The following is a 15,653-nucleotide window of genomic DNA, read 5'->3' as shown; positions in this document are numbered from 1 at the left end:
GCCGATACACTTCTCCAAATCACCTCCCTCCACCAAAGAAAATGGTCTTGAAACCTCTCATTCCTTCTGTATTCTAAAGCAAGGCTCACCCCTTCTTCAACCTGTGCCTAAAGATTCTGGTTAACATGGTTAAACCAGATGAAGACACTGGTTAAGAATCTGTTAATTAGCACAGCATATCTTAGCACAACCAAGTGTAGATAAAAGGGATAAAAAACTTTAGAAATTAAAAGAAAAAGATGCTCCCTCTGACCTGCCTGTCTTGGATGAGCTGGGTTGAGAAAAAGAGGCAGAGAGATGCAGTCACACTCAATTAGCTCTGATTCTTATCCTCATGCTTAGAGAGATGGGGAGAGCCTCAAGAGGTCCTCAAATGCCAAGTACAGCAAGTGGCTGGAGAGAAATTCACGGCACTAAGGCATCGACTTTGGCTTTATTTAGGGGAATGATGTAAGACCACGGACAGAAACAAGTGGCACATCTGGAAAGTAGGAAGTTGGCACCACAAACCATCAAAGGCTCCGAATCACATATTAGCAACTACTTTTCAGAACAAAAAACTCATTGGAAGGAGTAGGAGAAGACAAAGTACTATACCACCCCTACAGCATTCTGAAATACATATAAGATGCTTCCTCCTTATTTGGAAAAAAGAACAAAACTTGGAACCTTGTCATATACTATTTCACTGGAGTCTACTGAGATTAAATATGCAAATCCTTCACCTTCTGGATAAAGGACAGTATGATCCTAGCTTTTTGGCATTTAAAAACCTCCATGTCTCCAAGGATGGGAGACTCTTCACATGTTTAATTTGCATGATGGGAGGAATATGAAAATTGTGATTTAAAGAATCACAGATGGACAGAGTGGGCCTTTATATAGGAGGTTTCCACTTCAGCTATTTGACTTTTTAGACCAGAGTGCATTTGGCCATGCTGCCTGGTGGTAGATTATTTTTCCTAAACTGATCAAATTAATGTGTGATTTTCAGCTCCACTGGCATAACCTAAGCCCAGAAAAGCTATAGGAATTGCTTTAAATCAAGGAATGATTTTAAATAGCAAAGTCCAGTTCCAGCTTCTGGTATCCACTGTAATCACTTTAAGAGGAGGAAAAATACCAATTATCTTCTATTAGACTTGATACAGAAAGAATAACACAGAGAAAAAAATCATAAAGGAAAAGAACACATAAAAAAAGAATGTATAACTGAATTGCTATGCAGTACAGTAAAAATTAACACAACATTGTTAATCAACTATATTTCAATAGAACTGAGAAGAAAAACAGAAAAAGACATTAACTCTGTCTTCTAACGGAGAAGGCAATGGCACCCCACTCCAGTACTTTTGCCTGGAAAATCCCATGGATGGAGGAGGCTGGTGGGCTGCAGTCCATGGGGTCGCTAGAGTCGGACACAACTGAGCGACTTCACTTTCACTTTTCACTTTCATGCACTGGAGAAGGAAATGGCAACCCACTCCAGTGTTCTTGCTTGGAGAATCCCAGGGATGGGGAAGCCTGGTGGGCTGCTGTCTATGGGGTTGCACAGAGTCGGACACGACTGAAGCGACTTAGCAGCAGCAGCAGCAGCTGTCTTCTAAAAGCTTTTAACAACCAGACTCGCAGGAAGTTCTCCTTTCTCTCTTCTGGGCCTATGGGCTTGGCTTCTGGGTAAGCAAGCAATGGGGATGCTCTGAACTTCAACTTCAAAACCGAAGCCTCAGAAAGGGGCAGAATCCGATGCTTTCAAGCAGGTAGATTTTAGGGGTGTGATACTTAAAAGAGAGAAGCTTTCAGATGCAGTAGAAGTCATAGAGCAGTTTGCTTGCCTGGAAAGAAGGCAATTAAGGAAGAATTTCCTAAGCAGAAGGAAAACAAATGCTAGTCCGGCCAAGTCAGAGATAAGGAGAAAAGCCAAGGTCAACCTGAAAGAACAGTGGAACGACAAGGGAACTGACAAGGGTGACTGACATGCACGGTAAGACAAAAGCAACGAGGAACAAAGATGATGTAAACCGAGGCAGACTTGTTATGGGGCCACCCTGGACCCAATGCGGTGGTCTCAGGAATAGAGTGATCTCCACTCTTGCCCTAAACACCCAAGCAAAATTCCATCCACTTTCCATGGCCTGGAAGTCCACTAGGAAGGTGTAGTTCATCTGCTATTGAAGCAATAAAACGCGACCCTTAAGGAAGGTACTATTTAATTGCTCCTAGCTATTTACACCTTAGTATGAATTTGGCAACTCCAAGTGTTTCCATCTTGAACAAGGTTCTTGGTGAACAGACAGTGGTTTCTGTGTTTGTTTTGCTTTGAGAAAGTTTGAAGCTGATGTCTGAGCAGCATGGGATGGGGTGAGGAGGGGCAAGAAAGCAGAGAAGAATCTAACGAGTAAAGGAAAGGTATTTCAAATTTCTAACTCTCTCCAATTTCATGCAGGGTCCACTCTGCCTGTGCAGCTGAGAGGTGACCTCAGGGATCTGCCATGACAGACCTCTCTGTGAACTATGCATACCTCTTAACTCTTCTACTGGGTTGGCCGACAAGTTGGTTTGGGTTTTTCCACAACATCTCAGGGAAAAGCCCAAATGAACTTTTGTGGTCAACTCAATACTTTAAGTCCCATTGAAACAAAGACTCTGGAAGAACATGCCCCCAAAGCTCTAGTTCTAGCTGTAATACAAAGAAGAGTATCCTGGACGCCACTGCCGACTCGCCTCCCCTTCACTGCTCACTGACTTCCAACCCGACAGCTCATCCCTGGGCACCACGCACTTCGGACCTTTGAAAGAGGCAGCCTATCCCCATGTGGGCATGGCCCCCGTGGCTTGGCGACTTAGAGCTCGGGCTGAATTTCTGCCCCAAAGTGCAGCCTCAGCTGGATGCCCTCACGCAATGAACAACTTGCACCAACACGGGGGCTCTGGGGGAAATCTCACCCCAAGACTCTTCTTTCGGTTTCATACTTTCAGTTCCTGAATGCCTCGGTGGAAAACACCTTACTTCCTCTATACCTGAGGTACTTGTGCTGCATCACCTCGAAATCAATGCACAAAAACCAGGGCTGCCTACCACTACTTCCTCCCTGGAAAAAAAAAAAAAAACCCTACCTGGATATATAGCCAAAAGGTTTCATTCAGAATAAATTTAACAGTCAAAACTATTCCTTCCCTTTCTTGGGCTAAAAAATGTCTTGCACTTCACTCCGCATGCATACTAATTGATTTAATAAAAATAGCGTTTGATTAAGTTATCAGAAAATCTGCGGTAGAAATAGAGAACTCCCAATTTCAACATTCATCTTTGAGGCAGCCATTTGTGGTTTTCCCCCCGATGGGACTTGAGTCTGGATGCTTCCAGAATAAGAATGTGTTTCAGAGACTCTTGCTTCTCTGAGTCCTCTCCCAGCTAAACAACCAGACTTTTTAAGCAACCAGTCCACTTGATATGCTCATTAAAATCTTAAGATTCATTGACCTGAGGAAATCATTTCAACACACGAAGGGAAGAATATCGTTAGTATCTGCCCTGAGGTGGTGGTGATCACCATGGCAAAAGGTCGGGGAGAGACTCCAGGTCCTAGAGAACTCATGGTGATGTAACAGGGCGGGCATTTTCTTTCCTGCCTACCCCACCTGGATGGACAGCTGTTAAGGGAGCCACGTGGCTTGTGGACTTCCCCGTGCCAGCTGTAACTCAGGTGTGAGTTCAATGGATTTGTCTGCAGGTCAGCTGTAACACCAGATGGCCCTGCAGTCTGATTCCGGGACAGACCTTTCTCCTTTACCAGGTTCTGCTTCCAACATCCTTGAAGGTGGGTGGTTAAACACCGACCACAGCCCTGGGCGCCCTTCAATGGTCAGCGGCTGCGCTGTATGCCCGAGGGGACCACCCTTCCGGCGTCAGCATCACTCCTGGCACCTGCTTTCCCTGCTGCCCATGAGCGCAGAGCAAGGCTTGCTCTACATCACAGAGGGGAAGTGACCTGCCAGGGAACTCCAAGGATGGGTAGTGTGGAGGCTTCAGCCAGGCTCAGCCCTCCTGTTTCTGCTCTGGGTGGCTTCGCATTTCTCTACTCTGCCTGTCTGACACAGTCTCGTAAGCACTCACACTTTATAATTCTTGCCACCTTTATCCTCTGGCTCCAGAGTTTCTGCCAGTGGCAGCAGCTGGCTTAGAAAAGATAAACCTGCTGTCCCACACCCAGGAGATTTCAAGGCATCCCACTTTCCAAGAGTTTCAACAATTCATTGTGTTAATAAGAGCTCTGGATTCTGGAGTGAAAAATTTTAAAATCCATCTTTTGCATGTCTATTTATCAGCCCCACCCCTTACTCCTCACTGAAAGTGAAAAGTGAAAGTGAAAGTTGCTCGGTCGTGTCCAACTCTTTGCAACCCCATAGGCTATAAGTCCATGGAATTCTCCAGGCCAGAATACTGGAGTGGCTTGCCTTTCCCTTCTCCAGTGGATCTTCCCAACCCAGGGATCGAACCCAGGTCTCCCACATTGCAGGCGGATTCTTTACCAGATAAGCCACAAGGAAAGCCCTTACTTCTTACTGCTGCTGCTGCTGCTGCTACGTCGCTTCAGTCGTGTCTGACTCTGTGCGACCCCATAGACGGCAGCCCACCTGGCTCCTCTGAAATGGGTTTGGGGGTAAAACCTGAGAGGTGATCCCAGAACCAAGTATTGGTGTCTCAGGTTTGTACAGAGTCCACCAGTGACGACTCCTCACTGACCCCCAAGTGCAGCTGGGTCTGTACACATTGCTGGGGGTGTTACATGAGAGCTTACTGGCCATTACCATCTCCCGTGAATTATTTCTGCAGCTTAACTGTGAATACCTGGCTAACCCCAAAGACGGCCACTTAAGCCAGATCCATTTGGACGGTAAAGAAGGTCTAGACAGAAAGGTCCAGAGGTGCAGAGCACCCACGGTGAAGGTGACCGGTATGAGGCCTTGCTGTGGGCATCTCTGGATGATCAGGAGGCGGCCAGGGGGCGCTGGGCCCGGAGAGAATGAGTTGGGGTGGGGCTGGGAGCTTTAGAGGGCCCCAGCTCCTAGCGGTCGGCAAGTCCAGCAATGTGGCCGCACACGCTCAGCTTGTCATCAGTATTATAATGGTGAGGTATGATTAGACCATCTCACACCAGAAGTTGAGAATGGTAATTCCCAGAGATGCCATGAGCCACCTACTCCAGATAGGGATGTTGGTGTCTGACTGACTGCCTCTCCTCACAAACAATTTCTGCTGCCATTAAAGGTTCCCTCGGGGACTCTGCCAGCTTCACTGCTGCATGACCAGAGACACGGTGATGAGGTTTTTGCTGTTTTCAAAGATAAAGCCTCAGATGAGATGGGCCAATGGTATCTACACACAGACACACACACACACACACACACACACACACAGCAGTAGTGTATTTAAAGCCATCAAGAAGATGCTCAACTTTACTGAAAGACTTTAATTTTAAACGATCAAGTAGACTTATCCTCAAAGAAACCATCTGGATTATCACCAATCTTTTCAAACCACAGCTGTTTCTCTTGGAAAGCTTGACTTGGAGACTTGGTAAAAATATGCACAGGGGCAAAAAAATGCACTGCTTTTGTAGAGATAATCAGTCTATATCACGGCCTGTCCAGAGTCAAATAGCACTGAATTCACATTCTTCCCTGTGGAGGGCTATGTAGACACTGCCTGAGAGACTGATCCTGAGATTGGATTTTAAAATTAGTTCTGCCCTGAAGAAAACTGACCCCACGCTTAAGGAAACTTTCTCTGAGGCTACCAAATTGGGGAGGAAGGAAACTGAGGTCTGATGCTCTGAAGACACCATTTTACTAAAAGGCGGTTTTCTTCACATCTTTAGCTCTAAAATATGGACAAGGTAGTTTTTTGCTCTGTGTGTTTGTTTTAAAGTATCCAGGTATAGAGATGGGAAGTCAGTGACTTGGATGGTTTGCAAATATTGAGTCACTTGTCAGCTGTAGGGTAGAAATTTCAGAGCACACGCCAACAATTTAGACTCTCAGCAACATAGGAAGCTGGTCATTCCCCACGATTCTCCTCGAGCCACCAGCCTGGATGGACGATAAATTCTCCTTGAAAGGCTGCTCCCATAAACGCGAGAAAGGGCCTCTTAGGAACATTCCAGGCCTGACTGATAATTCTTCAGTAATATCTTAATATGGGAAATTATGGGACGTTTTCTGAAATACAAACAACAACTTGAGGATGGATGTGAGAAGGTGTGGCCAAGCTTGTAAAATAAATAAGTGTGGAGCTTCTGGCCTTGTGCACCTGGACAGCTGACCCTCCAAGTCAACTCCATCCCCAGCGTAAAAGAGGGGTCGCCCACATCCTCAAGGTCATTCCACATCTCAGTCCAGAAATTTCCATCACTGTCCAAACCCACGCAAATAAACACTTGAAAACGACCACAGAAAGATCATGTGCAGACTGAACCTTGTACTTATTTAAAAAAAAAAAAAAAAGGAAAAAGGGAATAGTCCTGGCGGACAGATTCAACTCAAGCTATATTCAAATTCAAGACAGCAACAGAGTTATCATGTAGTGAACTGAAAATTCCCTTCAAGTCTTCCTTTGAATTCTAACGGGCCAACAGATCAAGAGACCGAGGCCCTGCAAGGCTAAATTAGTGAACCCTCTATGGTGTTTTCTTTCTTTCTTTCTGTGAATGAAGCTCTCTTTTGTCTACACATTTGCAAGCCAAGCAGGCGCCTCCTTCACACAACTGAATTGCTACTGGGATCTTGGCTTCTTGGAGAGTCAGTTGCCAGTTTAAGTCAGAAGAGAGGACAGGCTCCTCCTCCTCCCGTCATCGGCTTTCTCCCTCCATCTCAGCCACTATGTAGAGAATTTCATGCTTCTTTCAAAGTCCAAAGGTTTTTGGACTTCGTGGGGCATCCTGTGCTCTAAAGAAGCTCTCGCCCAGTGAGACTGTCAACCATGGGCCTTACCCCTGCCAAGACTTGACTTTCGGTTTCTACAAAGCAGTTAAAGGCTCAAAAACCCCATCAAAAATCCCCTGAATTAAAATTGTAAAGTCAATGTAGCTTTGACCTTAAAAAAGTAGTTTTCCAGTGGTCTAGCAGGTAGCCCTCAGCGTCATGAGGAAAAGGACAATAACAAAACCCTGTTCTTCCAGCTGGTCCCCCGGGAAGTGCAGGTGGCTTGCCTTCCTCAGCCTGAAGTCCGCCCACCGGGAAGAACCGGCACAGGTAAAAACCACGCCTGATGCACTGTTATTAACTTAGGGCCCCCACAGCCCTTGGTTTTATTCTTTCTACTTTGTCCTCCAAATGTGCTTGATTTACGTGTAAGATGCGGCATGAAATGCTACTGAGGTCACAGCAGTATTTAAAATTCAGTCCCCTGGAACCCTCCTCCACTGTTGGTGGAAATGTAACCTGGTGTAGCCAGCATGGAGAACAGTATGGAGGGTCCTTAGAAAACTAAGACTGAAGCTATCATATGGTCCATCTATCTATCTTCTGGGCATGTATCTGGAAAACACTGGAAACTCTAATTCAAAAAGATACATGCGCTCCAATGTTCACAGCAGCACCGGTTATAATAGCCAAGCCATGGACGTAACCTGTGTCCATCAAAGATGAAGGAATGAAGAAGACGTGGTACATATACACAATGGAATGCTACTCAGCCGTAAGAAAGAATGAAATGTAGCCATGTGCAGCAACATGGGTGGACCTAAAGATTATCACACTGAGGGAAGTTAAGTCAGACAAAGACAAATATCACATGATACCATTGATATGTGAAATCTAAAAAATAATGGAAATGAATTTATTTACAAAAACAGAAAGAGACTCACAGACATAGAAAAGAAATTGATGGGTACCAAAGGGGAAAGGTGTAGGGGAGATAAAAATTAGGAGTACAGGACTAACAGATACACACCAATACATACTTAAACACACACCCACACACCCACACACACAACAGACAAACAGGATCTACTGTACAGTACAAGGAACTATTCCCAATATCTTGTATTAATAACTTATAATGGAAAAGAATCTGAAAAAGAATCTATCTATGAACTCTGTCAGTCCGTCTACCGTCTATCCATCCCATCCATCCATCCATCATCCACCGTATGATCTATGTGTCTATGTATGTATCTATCTATCTGGATCACTTTGTTGTATACCTGAAACTAACAAAGTACTATAAACATCAACTACAGCTCAATAAAAAAACTACAACATTCAGTCCTCTGGCTGGCAGACACATTTATGTATTCCAGAGTACGATTTCCTCAAGGTGGCTCATCTGAACTGCTGCATCAAGGTGGTTGTAATAACATCAACTAAGATACAAAGGCAAGGAATTTTAAAGAGCAGCAAAGCAGAAATTCCTTATGGGAAGCACCTGCAAGAAGATGAAAGAATTTTGTATCCTTTTTTTTTTGGGGGGGGGGGGCTTTAAACGCAAAAGTAAGAAAAGTAAAATTAGAGCAAGTCAATGCCTCATCTTTCTGTCTGATTCCACAGAATCACAAATTTTTACAACTATTAACAGTTAACTCGAGTCACCCAACTCTCCAGCTCCCTTCCATCTCAGATGAGTCAACTGCCCACAATCACAAGAGGCTCAGAGCAAAGGCTAAGTCATCCGCATCATTAGTGGTTGACAACAGCCTTCAAAGTCAATGCCATCACAGGAGCGCCCTCCACCAAGCAGTCCTGGTAGCTTCTGCTTTCCTCTGAAAGATTTCAGAACTGCTTCAACCTTCTCCCATGTCACCAAAAATGTCTTTTTATACCTGAAATCTCTCTTGTTTTAAACCAGTGGTCTCCTAGGACAAGCCACTGTCTCCTTATCTAAAAGTGAGACTCCAGAGCAAGAATAACAGCTCCCCAATTACAAATGCCACATCCTGTAGAAGTCAGCTTTTAATGAAACTGTGATAGGCACCCTGATGTAAAAAGTAATGCCATCTGGCCACCACCTAGGGAGCAGAGACGGAGCCATTGTTCTGCTTTCAGTACTTGAATTACGCGGACACCACTGTCTGGCCCACCAACTGCAATCCCAGGGAATCCCCTGGGAATTTCTCTGACAAAGGAAGAGCCGTGCCTATGATTTGTGGCTGCCTGGGGCAGGGATCTGATGTTGCCTCCAAGAACCCTGGCTCCTGTCCCCAGCAGGAGGACTCCGAGACAGTACATCAGTGCCAACTTTTCAACCAAGGAGAGACTGCTGATCTCATCAGGCTCCGTGCAACCCCCACCCTGAGAGTCTGCACCTGGCGCCTGGGACCACACTCAGCTAACTGGCCTCAAGATCAAGGCCATTACCAGCCTCCCTCAGCTGGGGCACTTTTCTTGGAGGAACCATCTCCTGATTCTCCCATGGCTCTGTTAAGTCAGGCAGGCTTTCTAAATCTTCTGCCAGGAAAACGGAGGTTTTTTGTTTGTTTTGTTTTTGTTTTTTTATATGGATTAAATCTACCACATTTTTAAGCCTCTTGGGAAAGCAAGGAGGGATGTGCCTGGCTCTGCACATACTGCAACCATTCCTCACCGATTATGATGTAAATCCCAACTGCAGGACACATGGAAAAGATACCAAAGGCAAAACTGGGATCTGCTGTTTCCCCCTTTCCCAGGCCTCTGAAATAAGCCACTAAGGTTCAAGTATTTCAGGGTCATAGCTGTAAATGTATCTGGAGAACTTTAACATCACCCCTTTTCCTGGATGGGACAATCACTGCAAATCGTGTTCCTTAAAGGCTTGCACTCTGCTCTAAGCATTGGGAGGTGAGTTTATGGTGACCTGTGTCTTTGTCAGGCTTCCCAGGTGGTAAAGAATCCACCTGCCAATGCAGGAGATGGAAGAGACACGGGTTCGATCCCTGAGTTGGGAAGATCCCCTGGAGCAGAAAATGGCAACCCGCTCCAGTAGTCTTGCCTGGAGAATTCCATGGACAGAGGAGCCTGGAGGGCTACAGTCCATGGGGTTGCAAAGAGTCAGACACGACTGAGTGTGTACACACACGTTTGTCAAGGAGCCGTGGGGACAGAATGGAGAAAGCAAGCAGTCTCCTTTGTTAAGAAATACAAGAGAATAAGCAAACTGTGAATTTGATTAATTCATGTTTTTAAAATGTTAATTCTAGAGTGTGGAAGAGGCCTATATATTTTTCCCTCAAGGCAAGAAAAATAACTTTAGGATGAACATGTCAAGACAAGAAGGCCATATAGTGGTCTGGCCCCAATTCCTGGGCTGCTCAGTCCCCTACCAGTCTGGATGGCTGAGAGGGTCCCAGGGGGCCATGGCAACAAATGCTTCTTCTTCAAGGGGCCAGAGGATGGAGCAAGGCCTCAGCCTCAGCTAACCAAGACACCCTCACATCGATTAATCTGGAAGGTGTCCCAGGGTTAAGTGTGGTAGGAGGTAGTTCCATCTTGAATTCAATTAAAAAAGGATTTTAGTTTCAAAAGCACTGAGGGACCTCATTAAAAAGTTTTTAATATAAGGTTATTGGGTACATACATTCTCTTGGGGACAGGACGGCATTATAATTAGGAGTCTGGTTGTGATAAGAGTAGGTTACAATCGTATCTATCTTCCTGTGATTCTCAGTTCAGTACACTGGGCCATAAGATGTGGGCCTGAACACTGTCTTAAGTCTCAATTTCATGATCCTGCTTGGATGGTGGGGCAACCTGTATCTGCCAAGTCTACACATATTGACCCCTATGTCACCTGGAATAAAATACAGTTCATCACTTATTAGCAGCATCACTGATGAAAACGTATGGCCCTGTTTTAGGTGGGGCTGGCTCTTAGAAGAGTTTTTCAATTCAGAGGAGAAGCAAAGTATTTTTTCTGTTATGGAGGGGGTGAGGAGAGTCATGTTGACTTCCTCATTCTGGCCTGGCTGGCTCAAGGAAAGATCTGACCTTATTTCAGACTTTCTTCCTGGCAGATGGCTCCAGAGAGCTGATATTTATGGCCACTGTAACTGCTTAGCCCTCTCCCACAATAACGAAGGCATCTTTCATGCACATGCAGATCAGGGAGGGAGACATTTTTATGAATTGCCTGGGGCAGTGGAAATCATATAAGCAATGCACTTTTGTAGCCAATTGTGTAAATTGATGTTCTAGCAATAACAGGCAAGCAGCCCTGATCCCAGAGTTCTCAGGGCAGAGACTACGACAGGTTCCAAAGTGGCTGTGGATACTCCCCTTCGCTCTGCTCGTAAAGCTTCGATGAGTAACAAAAATCATCCTTTACCAGCGCTTCAGACAGACTCGGGGTTGGACACATTTCTCTAAGCCTCTTTTCTTTACTTATAAAATGGCCTGAGTAACAGCAGCTCTGTCCCAGGGTTATTATATTAAAAAAGGTAATTTATGAAAATGTATATGTAACACAGGTCCTGGTATATACAACTGACATGGTTAAATAAATGTCAGGGATTACTGCCCATTGTAAACTGGTTATGTTCCTCCATAGAGCCCCTGGCCCACGCGGACCCTGTGCAGGTTTCCCACGAGGCAGATGAGGGACACTCAGCATTACCCTGATGAGTTAATATGCACCCCCCAACCCTGAGGCGCAGAAAGGCGGCATTCCCACGCCAGCCATGCCAACACGTGGCTCTCCACCAGCCTCCGGACGGAAGGGGAACAAGCCAGCCTCCTTGGTAAGTGATGCCCCCACACCCTGTAACAAGGTTTGGAATTGATTTTGTTGTCTTGCTTTCTGGAGTAATTACTCGGAACTGGCCAAGTGCACCCATTTGCATGGCCCTCGAGGAACCTGGACATCTATTTACATGGTTTCTGAGCAGTCGATCCATTTTAATAGAATCATTTTGAGGACTTTTCCTATACAGGGTATCACAGAATTTCCCCCAACTCTATGGTTGGCAGCGCTCCCTCAAGAGGCAAAAATTCCCTAAGACAGTGAGCTTTTAGAAATGAGCCCTGTGGCTATCTAATGAGCAAGCCTGGGTTTCCTTCCTGAAAAAGGAGCTGAAGCACAGACCTGCCCTTTCTCTGTAATTTACAACAACAAGGGAGGGAAAAGGAGAAGAAAAAAGCAGTGACACTGGGCTCTGCATGAAGAGGTGGGGTTCTAAACATCACGGTCAGGAGAGCAGAGAGGGGGCGCGTGTCAGGAGGACTGCAGGTACATTAGGTACCCCCTGAGAAAAGGGGTTCCCAGGGGCGGGATTTCATTTTGAAAGTCACCATCACAAAATGATAAAACACAAGGAGAAAAAAAAAAAAAGCACTCCCTGCTTGATTAACCACTGTCTCCTACAGTGGTTCTGCTATTACTTCATTATCTGCCATCTAAGGACCATCTTGAAAGGCAAGGAGCCACGTCTGAAGGCTCCCTGGTCCCCTTAACAAGGCTCAACAGGAAGTTGGGCTCGTGGGTGCTTCTGAAATACCAATGGATCGACTGTCCTTAGGGCCTTTCCCTGTCTGCTCGCCCCACAGCCAGACGTCATCTGCCAGGAGTCTTTCTGATACAGGCTACTGGTGATGAAGACGGTCCATGCAGTACTCCTGAATCCATTTTCTGACAAATGACCCTGTATACTTGTCGTATACCTGTATGTTTCCAACCTAAGATACATTTGATGGTCACGTGAAACAGATTTCTCTGGGTTCCTTTAGCAAGCTCACGTATACACAATGCTGCTGCCGCTAAGTCACTTCAGTCGTGTCCGGCTCTGTGCGACCCCATAGACGGCAGCCCACCAGGCTCCCCCATCCCTGGGTTTCTCCAGGCAAGAACACTGGAGTGGGCTGCCATTTCCTTCAATGCATGAAAGTGAAAAGTGAAAGTGAAGTTGCTCAGTCGTGTCCGACTCTTAGCGACCCCATGGACCGTAGCCTACCAGGCTCCTTCGACCACGGGATTTTCCAGGCAAGAGCACTGGAGTGGGATGCCATTGCGTTTTCCTGTATACACAATACTAAGCTCCAAATTGGGCACGCAGAAAACACAAAGGAACAGTCTCAGCTTGCTTTCTTCCTTCTACTTTCTGATCTCATTCTGGGGGTACCGTGAGGGCTTCTTCCACACCTAGAGTGACCAAGAATTCATCATCCAAGTGGGGACACTTTGGAAAGTGGAAGGGGGACTCTCAGTTATTATTCTGGGACAACAGATGAAAATCGGGCTGCCTCAGACAAACCCTTCTCCACCAGGCTCTCTCCCAACTCTGCCCCTTCTCCTTCAAGCTTCATCCTTATGACCTGAAGCTCAGATCTGTATTAAAACAAAATTCCCTTAGAATAAACAACACTACAATCTATTTTCCCAGTGATTCACACTGGAGTATAAATCAGTCTCTGGCTACAAACTTTGATAAGAGTTTATGCAGTGAGAATGCTGTGGGTGGGGCATGAATTAATGTCATGGAAAACACACAGTGACCAGGGGAAAGAAACTTCACTTATGTTGTAATTTTGACAAGGGTTGGTCCAGATCTGACTGTGATCCAGTTTAAATCCTGGACTGGAGCACGGAAAGGGGCCTTAGTAATCATCTAAGTCCCTACTGCTAGCACAGGGACTGGAGAAAGAAACCGAGGCAGAGAGAGAAAATATTTGGATTGGCAAAGCCTGAACCCCAATCTCACTCTTGACAAAGACCTAGAGATGATCATACCAAGTGAAGTAAGTCAAAGACAAATGCATATATTACTTCTATGTGGACTCTAAAATATGATACAAATGAACTTAGTTACAAAACAGAAACAGACCCACAGACATAGAAAGCAAACTTATGGTTACCAAGGGGAAAGGTGGGGAAGAGGGATAAAGTAGGAGTTTGGGATTAACAGATATACACTATTATATACAAAACAGAAGAGCAACAAGGACCTACTGTATAGCACAGGGAGCTATGCTCAGTATCTTGTAGTAGCCTATAATGGAAAAAGAATCTGAAAGTGTGTGTGTGTATAACTGAATCACTTTGCCATATACCTGAAACTAACACTGTAAATCAACTCTACTTCAATAAAAGTGTTATGAAAAAAAAAAAAAAAGACCATCATGCTTCCTCATTGCTCTAAATCTCAACCTAGATAAATACTGAGCATGGCTTTCCATTTGTCAGGAAATTAAATAAGTATAACTGATGATGGATACAAGAAAAATATAATACATGGTCCCCTGGACTTGATGTGTTTAATATTTAGCTACAGAGTTAACTGCTCATTCTTGAGCAGGTAGAGAGAAGATTCATCTTCTTTGCCAGAGAATCTCTCCCGAGAAAACCTCAGAGGGAAAAAAGTGAAATATTGCCTTGATTTCAAGATTATGGAAAACTCTACATACTGCACAGTGATTAGCAGCCACTGGGCTTCACTCAAGAATAACACGCCATCTACTTGCCTTCCCCATGCTGCACGGATGCCGAAGCAATATTTGATCTAAGAATTTTCATTTTTCTCTATCACTGCCCAATGATACTTATTCTTCTGTTAAACCTTTAGAAAACGGAGAAAGGAAATAATGCCCCACAGGCTCCCATTCCAGCCTCCGATGACTAGATGAAGATGGATTTCCAAGTCTTTAGTCCCTTTTGAATGGAAGGGCTTCTGCTCCTCTGGATTTCAAACAAACACAAATGATATTTAAGATGGGGGTGGGAAGAAAGGCAGGTTGTGAAACACTCTGCGAGGAGCTAAAAGGCTCTAGGCAACAAAGATCGCTGTACAGAGAAGCCTTTGCCCCCTAATCGTGCAGATAACAGATGATAATAGAACTGCTTTGGAGTTACAAGAGATGTTCTTCCACCACTAAGGGTCTCATAGTCAGTTCTCAATTTTATTGTATCATGACCAGATCAATAACTCAAGCGATCTAAAACAGTGGCTGTCACAGATATCTTTTCATTATTGTCCTGGAATACTTTTTATGTTAGTGAGAGGACAAGTTGTTGTCGTCCAGTTGCTAAGTTTGTCTGACTCTCTGCGACTCCATGGACTGTAGCACGCCAGACTCCTCTGTCCTAGGAGGACAAACTATCTCCTGGAGTTTGCTCAAATTCACGTCCATTGAATCGGTGATGCTATCCAACATCTCATTCTCTGTCGCTCCCTTCTCCTCTTGCCCTCGATCTTTCCCAGCATCAGGGTCTTTTCCAATGGGCTGGCTGTTCGCATCGGTGGCCAAAGTATTGGAGCTTCAGCATCAGTCCTTCCAATGAATATTCAGGGCTGATCTCCTTTAGGATGGACTGGTTTGATCTCCCCGCAGTCCCAGGGACTCTCAAGAATCTTCTCCAGCACCACAATTTGAAAGGACAAGCTACCTTCCTGGATATAACTGTCTTAGGCTAATCTTAAAGTCAGTTTCAACTTGTCGAAAAGGACATGATCCACGAGAGTGAAGAAGGCAGTCTAGGGTTCAAATGCACCGTGGAAAGTACCCAGTGGAACTCCCCATGCCTGTGTCCTTCTTCTGGAACATTCAGAAGGTTGAGTGGAGCAGTTTTCCAGCCTTCATTTCTAGACTGAGGTCACTGATAAATAATTCAACCACTACCTGTCAAACATATTTATACTTTTAATTTCCATGATGGCAGGTTTCTAAAGGATTCAACATTATCACAA

The 15,653-nt window shown here is 45.1% G+C and overlaps 1 protein-coding gene across 12 annotated transcripts in view; it reads right to left on the bottom strand.

The window, feature by feature from the left end:
- CELF2 (CUGBP Elav-like family member 2) overlaps nucleotides 1-15,653 on the bottom strand; it is a 558,667-nt gene that overhangs the window by 107,139 nt on the left and 435,875 nt on the right. The window lies entirely within an intron of this gene.

Source organism: Bubalus kerabau, chromosome 13, assembly GCF_029407905.1.
Source record: "Bubalus kerabau isolate K-KA32 ecotype Philippines breed swamp buffalo chromosome 13, PCC_UOA_SB_1v2, whole genome shotgun sequence".
Lineage (NCBI taxonomy): Eukaryota > Metazoa > Chordata > Mammalia > Artiodactyla > Bovidae > Bubalus > Bubalus kerabau.
The sequence above is the reverse complement of the archived record's forward strand: the minus strand, read 5'-3'. Positions and strand labels throughout refer to the sequence as shown.